This window comes from Agelaius phoeniceus, chromosome 2 (genome assembly GCF_051311805.1).
Source record: "Agelaius phoeniceus isolate bAgePho1 chromosome 2, bAgePho1.hap1, whole genome shotgun sequence".
NCBI classification, from domain to species: Eukaryota; Metazoa; Chordata; class Aves; order Passeriformes; family Icteridae; genus Agelaius; species Agelaius phoeniceus.
This window is the reverse complement of record NC_135266.1, coordinates 106,577,368-106,595,822: the sequence shown is the minus strand read 5'-3', so window position 1 is coordinate 106,595,822 and position 18,455 is coordinate 106,577,368. Positions and strand designations below refer to the sequence as shown.

The 18,455-nt window shown below is 39.9% G+C and overlaps 1 long non-coding RNA gene across 6 annotated transcripts in view; it reads left to right on the top strand.

Annotated features, from left to right (window-relative positions):
- The first annotated feature begins 9,845 nt into the window (after positions 1–9,845).
- Positions 9,846–18,455, top strand: part of LOC129117352 (uncharacterized) — a 30,951-nt gene continuing 22,341 nt past the window's right edge. For 3 of the 6 annotated variants that reach the window (XR_013181059.1, XR_013181057.1, XR_013181058.1), the window contains exon 1: positions 9,846–10,216. This is a non-coding gene — a long non-coding RNA (uncharacterized LOC129117352). Of the gene's footprint in view, positions 10,217–11,284; positions 11,402–12,501; positions 12,615–13,211; positions 15,286–18,455 lie in introns of those variants that run through there. The other 3 variants (XR_013181060.1, XR_008533833.2, XR_013181061.1) reach the window with 3 other exon arrangements.

Sequence of the window (18,455 nt, the reverse complement as noted above, 5' to 3'; positions counted from 1 at the left end):
CCTACAGGAGGCAGGTCCTCACACTGCTCACACAGTCCTCACACAGACTCTCACACTGCTGCCGTCCTGCAGCAGCTGATATGAGCCTAACCCAGACATAGCCTCTCTCCATCCCTATGACACGGTGTCCCAAAAGCACAGGAATCAGTGTTCAGCAAACCCGGCACGCGAAATGGCCGGCACAGCCATTTTGTGGTGGGATTTATAGCTCTCCACTGCAAGCACAGGGTCCACCCCTCTGTTGGGAAGATTTGTCACAAGTCTGAGGATACACAGTGCTTATAGGTCTTGCTGATGTTATTTATATACGTGCACTGGGGTATTCGGGGAGCTAGATTTACTGTGACATTTTAAATAAACATAGTAGACCGTGCTTTTCTGTTGTTTATTATGTTGGCATATTATTTTGGATCTTAATTCTCAAACTTATGTCTCCTTCTGAAATAGAGGAATATGGTCAAAATATTGATGTTTTAGGAGCCATTGAGGCACCTGGTTTTTAAACAATGGCTGGATGTTTAGAAGTGAAGCAGGTTACCAGTGCAGCATTGGAAACTCTCCTGGCTGACTCAGAGGGTTAGATTTCTTGTGGGTGTTGCCAGTATCTGAGTGTTGAGGTTTGGTAGGCTTTTATGAGTTAATAAATTCCAAGGACTGCAGCTTGGCTCTCTGAAATTTGGTAATCATTCCCTAAATGCTAGTGGGAAATCAAAATTACTACATGCAATAACTAACACTTTTAAACCCCTTCGAAATGTTTCCAAACTGCTGCCTACGTGCTCTTTTTTTGCTGCATCGATGGCTAAAGATTTAGGGTCACTTCCTGGAACCCATCATGAATGCAGACAAGTTCCCTTGAGCTTTGCTTTCCTTCCCTGCCATTTTCCCATGCTGTCCAGGCCGACTGTGGGCTCTTTCATGTGGGGAACACCACTCACTAATGGGAGCACAGTGACTGTCACAGGGGGACCTTGGATTTTATTAGAGCTCTGAGACCTCAGTATAAAACAAATATTAGCAAAGCAGGAGGTCACGATTTAGTGTGGCAGTGTGAAGCAATGTTTTATACATTTCTTTTACCATCTTTCTGCTGTTTTTCCTTTAGTTATTGACAGTAACTTAGTGCAGTGTTTGGAAAGACAGGGTTGCATCTGAACAAGCTATGGGGTCTCAGATCCCAATATTCAACCAGTTTCCATTGAAACTCTTCAGACTAGTTTTGATATGCACATTTACTTTTTTCAGATTGATATTTTTAATGGTCCCAATGATCTTCTGCAAAAACAAGTAAGAAAACAAACAGAAAGGAGGAGCTCCACAGAGTCCCTGACTCATCATTTTTGTATAAATCAGTCTAATGTGTGTCTTTCAATTCTGTGTGATTTTAGCATGGTGAAAAAAATCCTTCAGCTTGGATTACGAAATGACAGCAGAACTTAATACCTGCAGTAGTCTTCTGAGAGGAGTTGAAGGCTCTTCTGCCTGTGGTAAAACCTGTGGATGAATGCAATCCATGAATGCCATGTATGCCTTCCTATATTCTCTCTACTTCCAGATACCATGTGCCATTCATTAGACCAGGAAACTTAGTACCGTGTAGGACTCGCACCTTACAGGGGCTAGAAATACAGCCAGGCATCTCCTTCTTTCTTTCTTTCTTTCTTTCTTTCTTTCTTTCTTTCTTTCTTTCTTTCTTTCTTTCTTTCTTTCTTTCTTTCTTTCTTTCTTTCTTTCTTTCTTTCTCTCTTTCTCTCTTTCTCTCTTTCTCTCTTTCTCTCTTTCTCTCTTTCTCTCTTTCTCTCTTTCTCTCTTTCTCTCTTTCTCTCTTTCCCTCCTTTTCCCTCCCCCTTGCTCTCCTCCCTTGTGTCTCCCACACACAGCAGAAATATCCTGTCCGCTGCCAAGGCAAACTCAATCATTCAGTCTGACTTCCTCCATAAAACATGCCAAAGCATTCACCAAGCAACTCCCACGTCAACACCAACAATTTCTGTTTGGTTAGCATGTATATTTAGGATTTGGGATGGCAGAGAATCCATAATAACCTCCTGGAACAGTCTCCCAGTAGTCTATTACATCAATATCAAAAACATTGGCTTTATTTCCAATTAGAATTTGTTTAGAATTAGTTTCCAGCTACCTTTTTAATTTTCCTGACAACTTCAATGGTCATTTGCTTTCTTCCCCCTCTTAGGATTTTCAGTGAAAAACTAATGAGATTGTCTTCATTGTCTTACTCTAAGATTTTTTGGGAAGATCAGACCACGTTGCTTGTTCTTGTTTGAGTCTTTTCCATTTTGTCAATATCTTCTGCAAATACTAATAGCAGAATCAGCAAGCTGATGTCAGGAATGGTATTATTAGCTTGCTAGTAATTTTTCTTTTGTTTGACTTTCTTACTCATTTATCTTGTTATTCTCTTCTTTGCTTCACTATACTGAGATCACAAGTATAGCTAAAGGAATAAAGAGAGAAAATGATTTGGAAAAGTCTTTTTTTAGGTATTTAAAATTCCCAATTCCAGTTAAAATTAGTAGGAGTTTATCACCTAAACTGTTAAGTACTTCTGTTGCCTTTATTTAAGCAGAACCTTATGTCAATGGGAGAAATAACGAAATTAGCTTATCAGTGTTTGAGTAATTATTAGCCAGGTAGTTTTTGACCTCCATTAATCTATTTATTGAATAAATTGAGTTTAATTTCAGAAGGAAATGACAGCAGCTGTATTTTCTTACTATTTGAAAGATTGCTTGATTTCAGCATTTCCTATGTTTCTTGTATGCTCGAATTACAGAAATAGATCCTACAGATGGATTAAAACATACCCGTGTGTTGAAGCCAAGCAATCAGTCTCACATTTTACAGGTATCCATCCAAACAGCTAGAATATAGCTAGCTAAAGGATTATTTGTAATATGTTTCTCCAAAGTTCTCTAACCTAGTCCCTTCACAAAGCTTATTTGCCTCATCTCAGTAAATCTGCAAGCCTATACATTTTATCATTTTCCTATCATGTGTTTGGGGAGGAGGGATAGGGGAAGACTGATCTTAGATAAGCAATGCAAGTTGGTTAAGAAAGGAGGAAACTGTCATCTGTAGCCTTTCCAGACACTGCAGTACAGTTCCAGACAGTCACCTGAGTATTATTGCTCTGCCTCAACTATAAATCACAGTCTGGTAATGGCCAAGGCTGACACCCTGACATTTTCAAGAAGAGTAAAAGACCTGATTTGAATGGAAATCAATTTCATTTCACAAATCTTGGGATACTCCAAATATGGTCTTGTTCTTTTATTTTCTTTTATTTTATTACTTCTTATTCAGAATTTCCATTATTTTGTTGGAGGATTAGTTGCTCTATGCAATGACTCTGGTTTCCCACATAAAGTGTAAAATTACAGAAATATGTGTGTGTGCAGTGCATCACAGGACCTGATACCATTGTGAAAGTAAGTGCCTTTTCTGACAGCCTGCTGAAGGTGATGGGCACCGCTCCTGAGCCTACATTACCTTTTTCCCACCTCCAAAGGCAGAAGCTGTCCTGCACTGGAAGGATGAAAAGGCAGGCACAGAGCATGTGATGCCACAGGTCTGCTCTCCTGCACGTGAATTCCTATGGGGTGCTCCACAGTGGTGGCAGTGTTGGCACACCAGGACTTCCCATTGTGCAATAAATTTTCCTGCTTGTTACAGCCTTTCTGTGGCAAAAATGGCCCAGAAGTTCTAAAAATTTCAGCTGCACTTTTATTTACTTGAAGAGCCAAAAATAAACCCCAAGCAAATGGAATTAAGGTGGCTTTTTCTATATTTTTATTTTAATTTTTTTTTTCCTTTTGCCTGGGTGGTAAGAATGCACTGTAAAGACAAGATATTCCCCATCTAAGGAGGGAGGGGAATGAGCTTAGTGACTGTAGCACCCATGGAACTGCTGCACTAACAAGTGTAAGTAAATATGATCCCAAGTGTCCTTCACTCCTAGGGCTCTCATCCACAGCACAGCACCCCTTTTGGAGCAAGGCCACTGCCCAAGGTGAAGGCTTTGAGGTGGCATCAGACCTCCAGTGACTGAAGCCTGAAATGTTCTTTCCAATAGTTTCACAAGGAGCTACTATGCTCTGCAAAATTTCAGTTTTCTTGCTTGGCAAAACAAAACCATCTAGAGGACACTGGTTAAAAAAAGGAAGGTGGCGTGAGGTAATGCATGTATGAGAATCTAAGCCAGTGAGTAAGCTGTGCCTAAATTTGCCAACAGATGCATTCCTGTGTGAAACTGAGAAAGGAAAAGCATCCTTAGCATACAGAGGATTAAAAATATCTGATGGCCATTCCACGTTTAAGCCCCTTAAACAGGATAGAGTGAAATACATTGTGGTGTCTATAGCAACAGGTGTGAAATCAAAGGTAAGGATTTTTCTCTCTCTGTGTGCATCTTGCCTGCTGCACAGTACTCCTGGAAAACCTGTAAGAAGATCATTAAAATCGTGCATATATAACACAGACACAGCACATCAAATGATTTCCAAAGGCCTTACCTATGTGCTGTGTCTAGACACTGTCTGTGGTCTTTATCACAGCACACCTTAAAGAGCAGTAAAACACATCTGGTGTGGAGAGAAATGTTAACAATCCAGCAAATTGCTAGCATCTAGCCCAGAATCCTTTTTCTCTGACAACAGCCACTAGGACATGCCCAAGGAAAAGGATAAGATCCGGACAAGTAAAGTGATACTTCTCTGTTGTGGTTTGGTTCTTTTTTTTCTGTCTCCTGTGGAATTCAATGCAGTGACTAATAGCTGGTACCATCCTACTTAAGCACCCTTGGCAGAATTTTTCTTTTCTTTTGTGCATGTGTTTAATTACTTGTGCTTTAATTTTTTGAACCCTTTTGGTGTGATAACAATGGTATCTTTCCTTGATTACAAATATATCCATGTTCTGCAGATTCATTTGCATCCACAGAAGACTGAGAAAATGCTGGAGCTGTACATAAGTGGTTTGCATGGATTTCCAAGGTGTATTGCCTCTGTGTAACCTGCATCATTATGCTCTCTTCATTTGTCACTAAGTGTTTTCTTGTCAGGGACAATTTCTAATGTTCAGTCATATGAGAGATTTTGCCTGGGGCCAATGATTTTTTCTGATACATGTAGCTTATTGGCAAACTTCTCCAGCCACACACTGTTCTGTACAATGGAGAGACCTAAAGGTGGATTAAATCAGAACTGTGACATTTGGCACTGTGATGTTCTCATGACTGTTTTTATCAGCATAAAGCATTTCCTGGAAGACAGAGGCATCTTGCAGCCTTGTTGTTTCCATAAAGGAATGCTTTGGCCTTGTTAAAATCAAGGGGAGCCTTTGGCTTCAGTTGCTAAGGTGTCACCATCAAATCTAAACATTTTGAAGAGTGGCCACCATCCTTACAAGACACTTAAATTATTTCCACTCTCAAAAACCTCCATACTATGAGCTGGATCCTTCTGTGCTTAACATATCCCCAGATTACATGGGGGACAGTGTAATGAACCCTGGAAGACATTTCCCTTGTCAGAACATCACATCTTCCTGGTCATGGGTTTCAAGGACAAGATGAGAAGTTTACATTGAAGCCTGCACCAAAGTAGAATGCTAGCTCTGGAAAAAGAGTCTAAACTGTCTTTATTCCAAGACTTAAAAGGTTCTGTTTAAATTCAACCAAAGAAATATAATATTTAGCTGCTTTGCACAGGACCTAAAAACTGCAACAAAAATAGATTCAAATCAAGTGGCCTCACTGTTTATCATTTAACATGATGCAAAACTATCCTGGCATATTTTTAATGGAACATGAGTTTAAATATTAACTGCTTAGTTTAAACAGAGATTTTTGTTTTTAATATAGCAGCTTTATTGGATGATTCATGTCAACTATATATGATTTTTTAAAGTAACTATAGCATCACAATTTGTAAATTGTATGATATTACCAAGGACTCTATCTGAAGTAATTCACAGTTCTCACTTTTTAATGCAGTGATTGAGCTCTCAGTTCTACAACAAAATTTAGCATCTAATAGTAAGTGCTGATTTAGGGGGATTAGATCAAGTACAGCCACTCTACAGCATAATGCCAGTATATTAGGGCATATTACAACCCAGCTGATGAGAAAAATCAAAATGTATTCATGTGGTTATTTGGTATTTCTTTCAGGCCTGACTAAAATTTAGTGCTTTGGAGGAGCCATAAGTCATTAGAAATGTTTAGAAAGTGTAAAGTTACACTGGCCATTTGTCTTGGGGCATCCTACTGGTGCTACTCCCAAAGATAGCAAGTCCACTGGAACTGTGTGACATACCTGCCAGACTCTCATTGATGTCAGCCTCACATTGGTGTCTCAGATGCTTCAAGTCATCACAAAAGGCAACAGACACTTAATACATATGAAATCAAGTCCTGTGCTACCTGTCCCATTCCATTGTACTCTCAAGAACTTCACAAACTGCGTATTTTGTTCGAAAATTAAAATATTGCCTTGAAATACTCAATAGTGACTATTATAACCAGCTTTGATTTTCTGAGTTTATGTTTTCAGGAGGTTGGATAAAAGCATGAATTAATAAACTATGTCAGTGGATACTTGGTGTAGCTCAGATTTATGAAAGCTGCAGTTTCATACAGGGACACAAGACAGCATTTGACCACAGTTACTGCCATAATGGTCAGGTCATGATTTCTCTAATTTCTTCTTTATTTATTTTTTAATGTTGATGCTAGAAGGTGGACATTTTAGCCAATAGCTGTCTGCAATGCTTCTGCCATTACAAAATTATGCTCTCATTTTTCATTAATTGGTCTCTTTTTGGTCTCTTTTCAACAAATGTCAGAACACCAACTGAGGCACACGTTTGGATTTCAGCTGTGTAAATATATCAGTATTCTAGCTAACCCCTTTCGTAGCTACAACGAGCAGCTTAAAGTGTACAGCCCTGGGATTTGTTAGTGATAAATGTGCTGCCAGCATCACAGGTGAGGGTGGGTGCTTCTTTCCCAAAAAGCTCAGGCCCTAACAGTGGCCCTGTCAGACTCACAGAGAGCAGAGGCAGCTCTGCTGCTCGGAGGTTCTGCAGACCCGCTCTGGGGCTCCCCTTTGCTTCATCCCCAGGATGAGCCTGTCTCTCCTCAGCAGATCCATATAAGAGAGAGGGAAAGGGCAGCCCACTCTTTTTGGAAGTGCTGCCTCAGAATGTCTGCAAGCTCAGGTGAGAAACAAAACACATTTCAGTAGCAAAATCAAGAGTTTTTTCCTTTTACCGTGTGCGATGACTAGGATCTTGTTCAGTTCCGTTTTTTAAATAGAAGCAGAATTTCTGTTCCCCGTGCTGAAGTTTTTAACTTTTTCCCAATGATTTTTCTCTTCTTTTGCATTATTTACATGCCTCTGTATTTCCTGTGGGAGTGATCCTTGTAGAAAAGATTCAGAGGCCTTTTTAATAGATTTCTCTCAAAAATGAGTTATCAGTTTACATAGATCCCTTGAAGGCTGAAAACCAGTGTATTAAAGCCAATTTCCAGAAGATATTTTCCTAAAAATCCTTTAAATAATTTGATAAGACTCAGCACAATTCTCAGACTGGTCGAGAAGGAAGATGCTAACATTTCAGAAACACAGAGATCAATGAAAGAAAAGCACTATGGAGGTCATTCATATTTTCCATGATGAAAATCAGGCCAAATTAATGGCCACCATAATCAGGTTTAGACCCACAGACCTTAGGAGACTTCACATACGCCAAGCATCAGGCTGGCTGATTGAAAATATTGCTATGGACATCTTTTGGTCTGCATTACTGCTGACAAAAACTGTGCAGGTGTACAAAGGTCATACTCCTCTTCTCTGTAGATACCAGACACCTCTACTACCTGAACAGAACTACTCATTGGAATGGGTACTAATGGTAAGTATTTATGAGATCAGGATGCTGGTCTCAAACTATACAGAGACATGAAGATCCACATGATGTGTTGCCTGTGGACTTTTGTGGAATATGGGTTGGTTTTTGGGGTGTTTTTTGCATATTTTACTTTAAAAGTTACAATGCCAATAACATGCTTTTGAACAAACTTTCCTTTTTTTTTTCACATACACATACACAGCACTGTGAATTGGTGATAGATACATAACCTTCTCCAGAATGTGCCACACTTAAAAGAGTAATTTTTGTCCAGACAGTATTATTACTAGAATAAGAGCCTTTTTTCCTGGAAAAGAACTGCCAAATCTACTCTTCAGTTGCCCAGTCAGAAGAAAGAAAGCCTGTGCACAGTAAAAATATGAGGACAATAACATTTCCTTATCACATTCTCAGGTTGGAAATGATTTTGCTATCTTAACCATCTGAAATACTGACATTTTTTTCAGAAGTCACTTATGCAATTAGTAATGGCAAGAACATTTTGAGTCTGAATAGCGTGCCTGTGTGAGAGTCTGAAACCATGCAGTTTCCAGCATCTGGGAGTGAAGTCTCACTGTTCAGCAAGCTGCTCTGAGAAGCACAGATAGCTCTTCCAGCAAGCTGGAAACACTGATACAGGAGTGTCAAATAAATAGCTTATTTGCTTTAATTGTACTGTTCTAACCATGATGTTTCACTTACAATCTGTCTTTAATACACATGAACAGATACATGTTCTTTCACAGAACCACTGCTGATCTTTCCAACATCAAATCTGCATCTCTGACCAAAATGAACAGAGATAGGTTTTGTGGTCCTCACAGCAGTAAACAATATGGGCACATATATATATGTATAGATATATATATATTTTTGAATGTATATTTCAAAGCACAATTCGATTTTGTGTTTGGTGTGTATTTGTGTCTGATAGATATATATTTTTGAATATATATTTCAAAGCACAATTTGATTTTGTGTTTGGTGTGTACTGGTGTCTGATTTGTCATAAACTTTTTTTCATCTGTTCCAAGGGGCCTGGCAGAGTGGGGGTGGTCCAGCAGCCAAGGTGCTGCTCTCTGCCCTTGTGCCTGGCCAGCTTGGTGAACAATCCAAGGACCATGTCCTTTGTTAGGATCATGTCCTTTGTTTTCCTACCTGGCAGGATTCAGCTGGAAAAACCCCATACCCAGCACCAGTTCTGTTTGAGGATGTGCTCAGCTCCCCATAGGAGCATGCTGGGGGGGACAGGATCCTTTGTCCCCTGGCTCCAGGAGCGTGGTTCCATCAGGGACTGCTCTGACTTATTGTGTGTCTCGTGCAAAGGGCCGTGCTCAGGATGTTTTTCTGTGAGCTGTAAACTCATGTCACCCTTAACTTCACATAGTTCAGACATTGCAGTCCACAAAGCGAGATCTTTAGTGCTTTGCTCTACTGAACTTTTCCCTTGTCTGTAATGGATTGTGGATGGGAGAGGGAGGAGGGGAAGGTGATAGGGAAAAGCAAGGGTTTGATTGGCATGCAGTGATTTTGGACTAGCAGGAAGCAGGCGGCTCTGCTCTCCAGCCCCCACATACTTCTCAGTCCATGTGTGTTGAGAGGGGAAAGAAACCGATATTGTTCCCTCTAAAATTAATTCCCAGTTAGCCAGTTATTCCTGGTTTTTAGCTCAGAGCACACTGTAATTGCATTTTTCATTTCAGTAATTATAGAGGATATTAAAGTGGATAGACAGTTGTAGCAATCTGGCTCTTTAGACATATCTACTTGTCCAAGATCAAATGGCTACAGCATATTCAGGGTTACAGTCTCCTTCTTTTCCTTCTTGTTCTCTACTGCAGTGGATTTTTTTTTCGGCGTTACCATGACAACACTATATCTGGCTGCCAGCTCTGTCGTAAGTTATTGAACTGAGACTGGCTTTTGGTTTAGCAGATAATTAGGTTCTGTCTCACAGGTTCATTTTCCTGTGACTGGGACATGAATATGACCTACAGCTGGCCTCAATTTCAGTGTCACAGACAAAACTTTAACCCTTCCCAGTCCCGCCACTACTGTACCCGCTGCGGCGGATGGCGACAATTCCAAACCCTTTCCCGGGGGTGCTGGACACAGCACACCCTCCCAGGTCCTCAGGGCTCGTTGCCCAGGCTGTGTTAATCCCCAGGGAGGAGGAGGAGGAGGAGGACAGCCTGGCTTGCACCGCCATGCTGGGCGGGCGGGGAAAGGGTATCGCTAGCAGCAGATGAATATTGATTGTCTGGTATGGAGATTTGTCGGAAAGGTAAGTTCACTGCTTGATTAGTGACCCTTTAAATAATAGAAATGCACAGGGTGGTGACAGGCCTTTTTTGCTTGTCTCATGAATATGAAATATTTACAAGAGGTCTGTTTTAGCACACAGTGCCCCATCTTAGGCTGATACCTGCAGCGAGGGAGCAAAGCCACAAAGAACTGACATATTGTTCCTTTAGGTACCTCCCTGGTTTTCCTTTTCTCCCTGGGAAAAAGGGGGGTCCAGCCTGGAATCTCTGGGCATCTGCCACTAGAATGCATCAGGGCCCAGCACCCAGACCCTGGGGTGGGTGCAAGCAGAGCAGCACCACACCAGATGGACATTTGAGTTCACAAAATCAGGCTGGAAAAGGAGGAAAAGCCATCATTTTCTTCAGCCCAGTTTTCAAATGTGCTCTTTCCCAACATTTACCTGCAGTATAATGTGGTCTTGCAGTTTTAGTGATTTCAAGCCAGGATATAAAGCCCTCTCATGAGTATGAAAAACTTGCAACTAAAACTACTGATGGAAGGGATAGTCCATGAGATTTCACTAACAGAGATTTGCTTAATTTGTCCATGGGATAAGGCAGATTTTTCATACCCTTAAAAGAGCAAGCAGGCTTCTCTCCCAAAGCTGGCAGATCCCAGAGGGTGTTCCAGAGAAGCACAGGACCACTGGGGTAGGAGTAGTGTATCTACTTCTCAGAGGCTGCAGATTCTTGGCATCTGGCAGTGCACACCATAGTGCTGCTGGGACAGTTCTTTCTGGGGAATCTCACAATTAAAAAAGAAAAAAAAAAAACCAAAAAAAAAAAGAGGCTGGCTGTAAATATTGATGGGCTTGCAAGCACTATACTCTTGTGTGCAGGATATCCTCTGTGCATGCTATGGCAGGGTGGACACCTCTTCTCAGCTTCCCTCCCCTTTCCCCACCAGATTATTTGTGCCGGGGTCTCTTGATTAGAAGGTCAAAGAGTAGAAGGAGCATCCATCCTGCCTCTATGGAACGTGTCCTTCTGAGCCAATCTCCCAGCCTGTGTCTGTTGATAATGTTTGAAACCTGTCTGTTATACAGGACAAGGAAAATGGCATTTCATGAACCAGAGATGGTGATTTCTTACCCAAGATAATGCCGAAAGCTGCAGATTTAGCATACATGTAGGACCAAAACCATCACAAAGAGGCCCTTGAGGTATTTCTTGATTAGCATATTTAGTGTGGATTAGACATCCTTGCAATGATAACCTAAAAGTTTTGCTGTGGGGTTAAACTCAGAGTGGGAGTGGGCTGGAGGGGAAGGTCCCCCTTGAATTGCAGAAGAGGGATGTGAAACTCCATGTGCTGGTTGGGTGATGAATTTTCCAGCTGCTGGGTGTTAATGAACATTGCCCCATCTGGGATCCCACAGCTCTGGTTGATACCACATCAGCATCATGTTACAATATAGCAGTGGTATATTGCTATATAACAAATTTATTTCTTCATATAAGCAACTTATATGGGATTTTTAGGGTTATTCTCCCCCTCTTTTTTTTTTTTCAGATTTCATAACAAAAATACAGACTACATAGTTTCAGTTTTTGTTTAGAGTTGGTTTCAGTGCCTGGCCCTCATACTCTGGCATAGCCCTGTAATGTTTCATCTGTGATCACAGTTTTAAAGCCAAATGAAACACTGTTTTCATTGTACCCATTAGAGAAATCAAGCCAACATTGCCAGTGGGATTAAATTTTATAAAAATAGATAAGAAATCTCATCGTTTGGCCTAAAGCAACCTGACATTGTCCCAAAAATATTTGTAAATGAGGGCATGTAAACCAGATCACAGGGAAAGCAAGGAGGGGCACAGGGAAGATGATGACTAAGAGAAAATAATTTCATGATTACCAGTTTGAATACTTAAACTGAGAAATTTTATTGTAGGTAATTAAGCCCACTACTCACCCCAGTATATATCGTTTACAATTGGCAGCAAATGAGTCTCTTCTTGAGGATGCAAAGCTGTCAAGTCCTTCTGAGCCCCCAAAGTCTTTCCATAGCTGATCCTTTCTAATGTGAAAAACAAACACGTGCAGGATCTCTCCTGCTCTCAGGTGCTGAGACCAACACGCTCACTTCTCTTTATGCCCAGAACAATTGCCAAAAGTGGAACACCAGCTGAAGTTCAGGCAAGAAAGAGGAAATCACAGCATTTCATGCATTGTAGCAACCAGTAAATGCCCTGCAAACTTAGCTTGAATGTAAGGCTTTGTTGTTTAGAGCTAAATAACCTTCTTTACTACCCTCTGACAGAACCTGCCTCTACACATTATTGCCTCTGTGCTGGATGTTGGCTGCTGAAGTTAGTTACATGGAATCATGTCTGTGTTATGTGCCTTGAGTAGGCTGAGAGGATACTCCCTCAAGTGAGCCTCATCCTTTTGATTTCTTATCACATTTTACCACGTATGTGGTACTTGACCAGGGGAGCTAAAATAAGTCCCTTAATTTAAATATTTCATTTTGACGGCAATGTCAAAAGCGCTTCAGATACTCTGATCAGTTCCTCAGAGCCATAACAAACTAACAGGAGTAAGAAATATTCTGGTTTAAAATCTGAAATGCCTTTTCCTCTGGCTTTAAATTTTTAATTTTTTTCCCCTTATGTTATCGGGAAAATAAAATACCCCCTAGTATCATGCCATTAAAGAAACATAAAATGACATAAGAAAGAAAATGTTTTGCAGTATCTAGTATGGTCAAATTACAACATATACCAAGAATGAGAGTAGGAGTGTGATCTTTAAAGATTAAACTTTAGATTAATGATATAACTTTAAAAATTAGCTACAGCTCAATTCTTTTCAAAAGAAAAATTAAACATTTTTTTTCCAAAACCAAAGTGTTTTTTCCATTCAATACTTGATAGTTTGCCTAGTAGAACCCATGAGATGATGCCTCAGCAAACTGTAGCTTGTTATCTGCGTAATGACGGATGATTTTTTAAATTTTTCATTTTACAGGTTTTCTGAAACCTCTTTTTTTATTAAAAATGAAATCTGCACAAAGAAGACACAATTTTTTTTTCAACCCTGAAGAATAGAAGTGATTTTTCTCTGCAAAAGAAACAAAATGGTGACAAAGCTCCAACAAAACTAAGAATAAAATTGGAGATACCTGCTCCACACCCAAACAGATGCTTGACCCAGAGAGCACTGTCTCTTGCCCGTACAGTGGTGCAGAACATTTGTTTCCTTCTTTGGCATTCCTAAACCAAGGAAGACTGCGGCAGAGGGATCACTCAGAGGAAATGGACACTTCCCAATGGTGATGCTTGCTTTGGGTTTGGACAAATATCACCGTAAGACTCTCTTCACGTAGGTTGAGTGGCCCAAACCTTGTTTTCCCAGCTCCTGTAGCAGACCTTGGCCAGGGTGGAAGTTCACCTGAGCAAGGAGGTCCTTTATAATTTTTAAAATGTATGCTTTATTTTTAAATGCATGATGAGAGAACTTATTTATTAAAAAGTGAATTACAAGCTGTATGGTTGGCACCTTAATCACTCAAATCTAATAATTCTCTTTTGACCTTTTCTAAAATAATTCCCATGAAATAATTTCAAAAAGATACTTTAGGCAGTGCATTTCTGGGAATCATTTCACTTCTCAGGTGACTGAAGTCACTTATTCTTCATCCTCATGCTTCATGACACATCTGAGGCATGAAATTATTCCCTTCCAGTGCGATGCCTTCTCCTACTCTTATTGCTTAAATGATTCTTAAGGATTAGTGTGTTAAAAGCATTGTGAGAAATTCAGGGCAGGGTGGGGGAAGGAGAAGATAATATTTTACATTAGAGTTATCAACCTGATCCACATTTTGGTGATTTTTATTCCAATCAGAAGAGTCTGGATCTAATACACATCCATGGTATGGACTAGCAAAAATATGGAGGACACAGTGACTTCCTTGAAGTGTGGTGTGAATAAAACCAGTCACATATAGCAGAAACTATCAGAATTAAGGTGGTTTTGCATTTGCAAGAATAAAGATAACTGCATTCTCTGTCCACTGATGGGTATTGCCAGCTGTCTCCTGTATACAGGTACCATTCTTTGTTCCCAGGATTTTATGCATTCAGCTGTGATTTCTCTCTAAATCCTTTTACCATATCTTGATTGGTTTGCAGACAGAATACAAATTCTCTTGAGACAAATGTACCATTACCATTTTAAATTGTAATCTTTTTCAGAAAATGTTGTTGGGGTTTTGTCATTAACATTTGAGAACAAAAGACTGGAGTTTCAACATTTGTTGCCACCCATGGGGCTTTTCCTCATATAAGGTTCTAGTTGCAATATGAGGAAACAACATTAGTTTCATGTCCTTTGGAAAACAATGTGCAGACAATCACAGAAACTTACCTTCTGTGCATTTGTTTTACTGTGAGCAAGGACTGTAAAACACTAGCACGCATTTTAGCTGGAGGACTACAGAAGTAATCTCTGAAGCCAATGTTGGGGAAATATAGTGCATTTACTAAGTCATTACTTAGTAAAGTCCTTATTTACAAAGCCCTGGTGAGCACTAATCTCAAGCTTAAAATTGTAAATGTAGCTGCATGCTCTGATGAATCAAAATTTTAGCTGTTTCCATTTCTGCCTCAGTGACAAACTTCATGTATTGTAAGAAAATGCTAGAGCTACTAATAAAAGTAAAAGATCTGTTTGACATCCAAGGCTGCATCACTAAGCTGACTGTCCCCCAGTTTGAAATGCTATATAAATGCAATCAAATATTTATCAGTAAAACCTTACAGCATCAAATGCAGGAAAAATTATTTTGTGCTCTCATACAATCCATCATTCATACATAAATAGCAAATGTCATGTGATAGATAATATATAGTATATAATGTATCTAGGATGTGTTAAAAAAACTTTTATTTCCTAAAAATATCTTATTCCTATTTATTTTCTTCTTCTTCCTGCTGTACCCACTCTGAAAACACTTTCATATACTAGTAAAGTGGCAAAAAGCAGTGAGAAAACATGATTGCTTTTCTGTTTCACTATGTAAAGGCCTTTGTTAAAACTATTTTTCTCGCCTCTTTATTTGATGAAATGTATAAATCTTTATAACTTATAACTCTTGTATTTGTAGAGTAAAATGCTTATGGCATTTTTCCATAAATGCTTATGGCATTTTTCCTCACAAGAGAAGTGAAAATGTAATTCTCAATGTCAGCAAAAGCTGCTGTATTGCTTTTTACAGGTGAGAGGCAGCACCCCAGGAAAGGCAGGCTAACCCCAGTTAGGTGTGCTGTAAGCCTCATGCATGTGCCATGCCTTATGTAGATGATGTGAAAACGATGCCTTGTAGAATAAAATCTTTAGTTACAGACAGAAGGATTGTCAAAGCTCTTCTAAGCTTGTTCTCCGAGTCATTGCATTGAATTCCTTTCTGGAAGCTTCACTGAAAAGTTTGTGATGGTTTGTTTGAGACAGCTACTGTGGCAGTTCTGGTCCCAGTGGGCACATACATTGCCTTTTACAAATACTGAAGGGACTGGGAAATAAAAATGTTCTCAAGAAGCAGGAAAGAGTTCTGGGATAGATCCAGGAAGAGCCACTGTGCTATTTGCAACATAATTTTCACATTTTCTGATTAATTTTTTAAGTAATACATAAGTTATAGGTGTATAAGGCAGTCTGTCAGTGAATAGCAGACTCACTGGATTCCAAGCAAATTTTTATGCTGTGTCTTTCAGTAACTTTCATCCCTTTTAACACTGTGGTTTTGAAAAGTAATTCATCCTGCTTATGGTTCAGAAAGGAAAAGGAGTTCCTAGCAGAAAATATTAATCTGATGTGCTCAGCCTGAATATTGGAAATAGTAGTGAGAAACTTCATAAGCTGTCTTGTCCCACATTGCTGGCCTTAACAGTTTAGACAACTTGGAAAGGACTTTCATCTTCTATGTCCAAGCTGACTGGCAATTCCAAACACTATGAATCCAAGTTCTTTGCCTCTCACTGCTCTGAATGACCACAGTATTTAACATGCTGTGGGGTGCAGTGCTATGAAATGAGTGCAATTCCATATAACTCAGTGGCTTGATTCTGTGCACACCTGGGGGAGGTTTAGGAGAGATATTACATGTGTTTCACATCTGTTGGTTTCTGGAATTTTGATGCAGTGGTCTTTGGCTTGTTCTTTGCCCATTCATATTGTACCTATTTAAACTCCAGATGTGAATAAGAAAAATTAATTTCTTCCTAGCCCATCTTTTAATGCTGTCAGATGAATATGAATCTTAGCTCCTTGGAATATACAACACAGAATTTTCATTTTGTTTAGCGATTATTAATACTTCTACAGCTGTGAACCCAGGCATATTTCTTTTTTAGGCTTTACACAGCATATTACATCTCCTGGGATGAGAGTTTTCTGCATGTCATTTTATAATCAATAGCAGTTTTTATTTACATTTTTTTCTGACCATTTTTGCACAATCTGCTTATCCTTTTTATTATTCCTAGCTAGAAAATGGCAGCATAATTTTATTTTCAACCACTGACATTTTGATAGGAAAAAAGTACTTAGTTAAGTATTTTTAAATTATTCTTGGTTTGTTTTTCTCTTTCTTCGCAGTACCAGATATCACCTTTGATTAATAACAATCATATATAGGCTTTGTTCCTCTTATCTGGGTGTCAGCAGTAATTGGAATCCATATCCATATCCTACCTTGCAATCATGCTGCAAAAGGCCAATAAATTCCCGCTGAGTGTGTTACTTGTTAAATTTAGTGCATTACATTCAGGGTAATGAATAAAAGCACTGGGCCGTTACTGTCTGGTTGGCAGAGGAGGAGTAAGAGCAGCCAGACTCCCCTGAGGCCCCAGGCAGGCTTAAAACTGTGACAGGCAGAATCAAGGGACTCCCTAAGCATCACAGTTCAGTTTGTCTCCCTTAATTTCCTCTTCCACCAGGATTTTTAGGGGAAATGGAGGTGAGATAATCTTGCACCGAAGCACAAAATGCACTGTGCTGGTTTACAGTGCTCCCTCGTGCAGATTCTCTTCTAGGCAAGTAATGCATCTGCATTAAACATACAGCTGATACCAGGTTTGACTTTGCTTTAAGAGATGCATGTATCATATATATATATATATATAAAATAGATAGATATATAGATAGATATATAGATAAAATATACAGAAAAATGTAGGATTCTAACTAAGCCATGTAAGCTCTCTGTTGGACTGCTGACTGATAAAAATAAACTCCCAGACTTGGATGTCTGAGCTCTGCTTTGGCTGACACAAGAGCAGCTGTGTGTCTCTAACTGCGGGAAGAAACAATATGTACTTCAGTTCTGAACCTGGGCCTGGGAAGTTCATGAATTTCAGTTCCTCCTGGTTGGCACGCAAATTTACTGTGTTAAAATGATGAAAATCTGATAAATAAGGCTATGGAAGAACTGAAGTAACAGGACAGAATCTCAGTGAGAGGATACACAAATCTATTTTGGGGAGGCTGGGAAGGAGTTTCGCACTTTGTCTGCAACCTCCCTTTTGGTTTTTCTGTGCCTTTGAGCAGTGGGATCCTCTGAGTGATCTCCCTGTCTTGGAAGAGGGACTCAGGCTCCTCTGGTGCCTCTGCAGGCTCCAAAGTTGGGAGCGTGGAGAGTTGTGTGTCCACCCATGGCCCTGCAGGAGGGAAGTAGCATGTCTACGTACAGCTGGAAATCCACCCTGGAGCCTTTCCCTCTCATTCCCATGCCTGTTCCCTATTCCTTTGGGAGACCATGAAAGGGAGATTAGGATGATCACATTCAGACCCAGTATTTTCTGCAGCTATGAAACTATGAATTTTGGCAAGATTTGGATGTTTATGGTAGTTGCACTCCTTTCAGGGACAGCTGTCATGGCCAAAAACCTCCTGAACTGGAAATACTGGTGCTATGTCAGCATGGATCTTTGTAGACCCCAACTACATGTTATATCTTCGAGTGAAATAAAATCCACCAAACAGAACAAAGTTACAGTGGAGATCTGATCTCTGCTGGATCAGAGGCAAAGGTTTTACCTCTTCAGGATATTGTCAGCCTGGAGCTCCTTTATTGAGTCCTTCTGAAGTAGTACTGGTTTTTGTTGTATATTGTCACTACAGCAAAAATCTTCCTCTTATCCTTCAAGAGCAGATTTTCAAAATTACTGAGGAAGCATAGGTCTTTTGGGCTATACCCACCACAGCATTCAG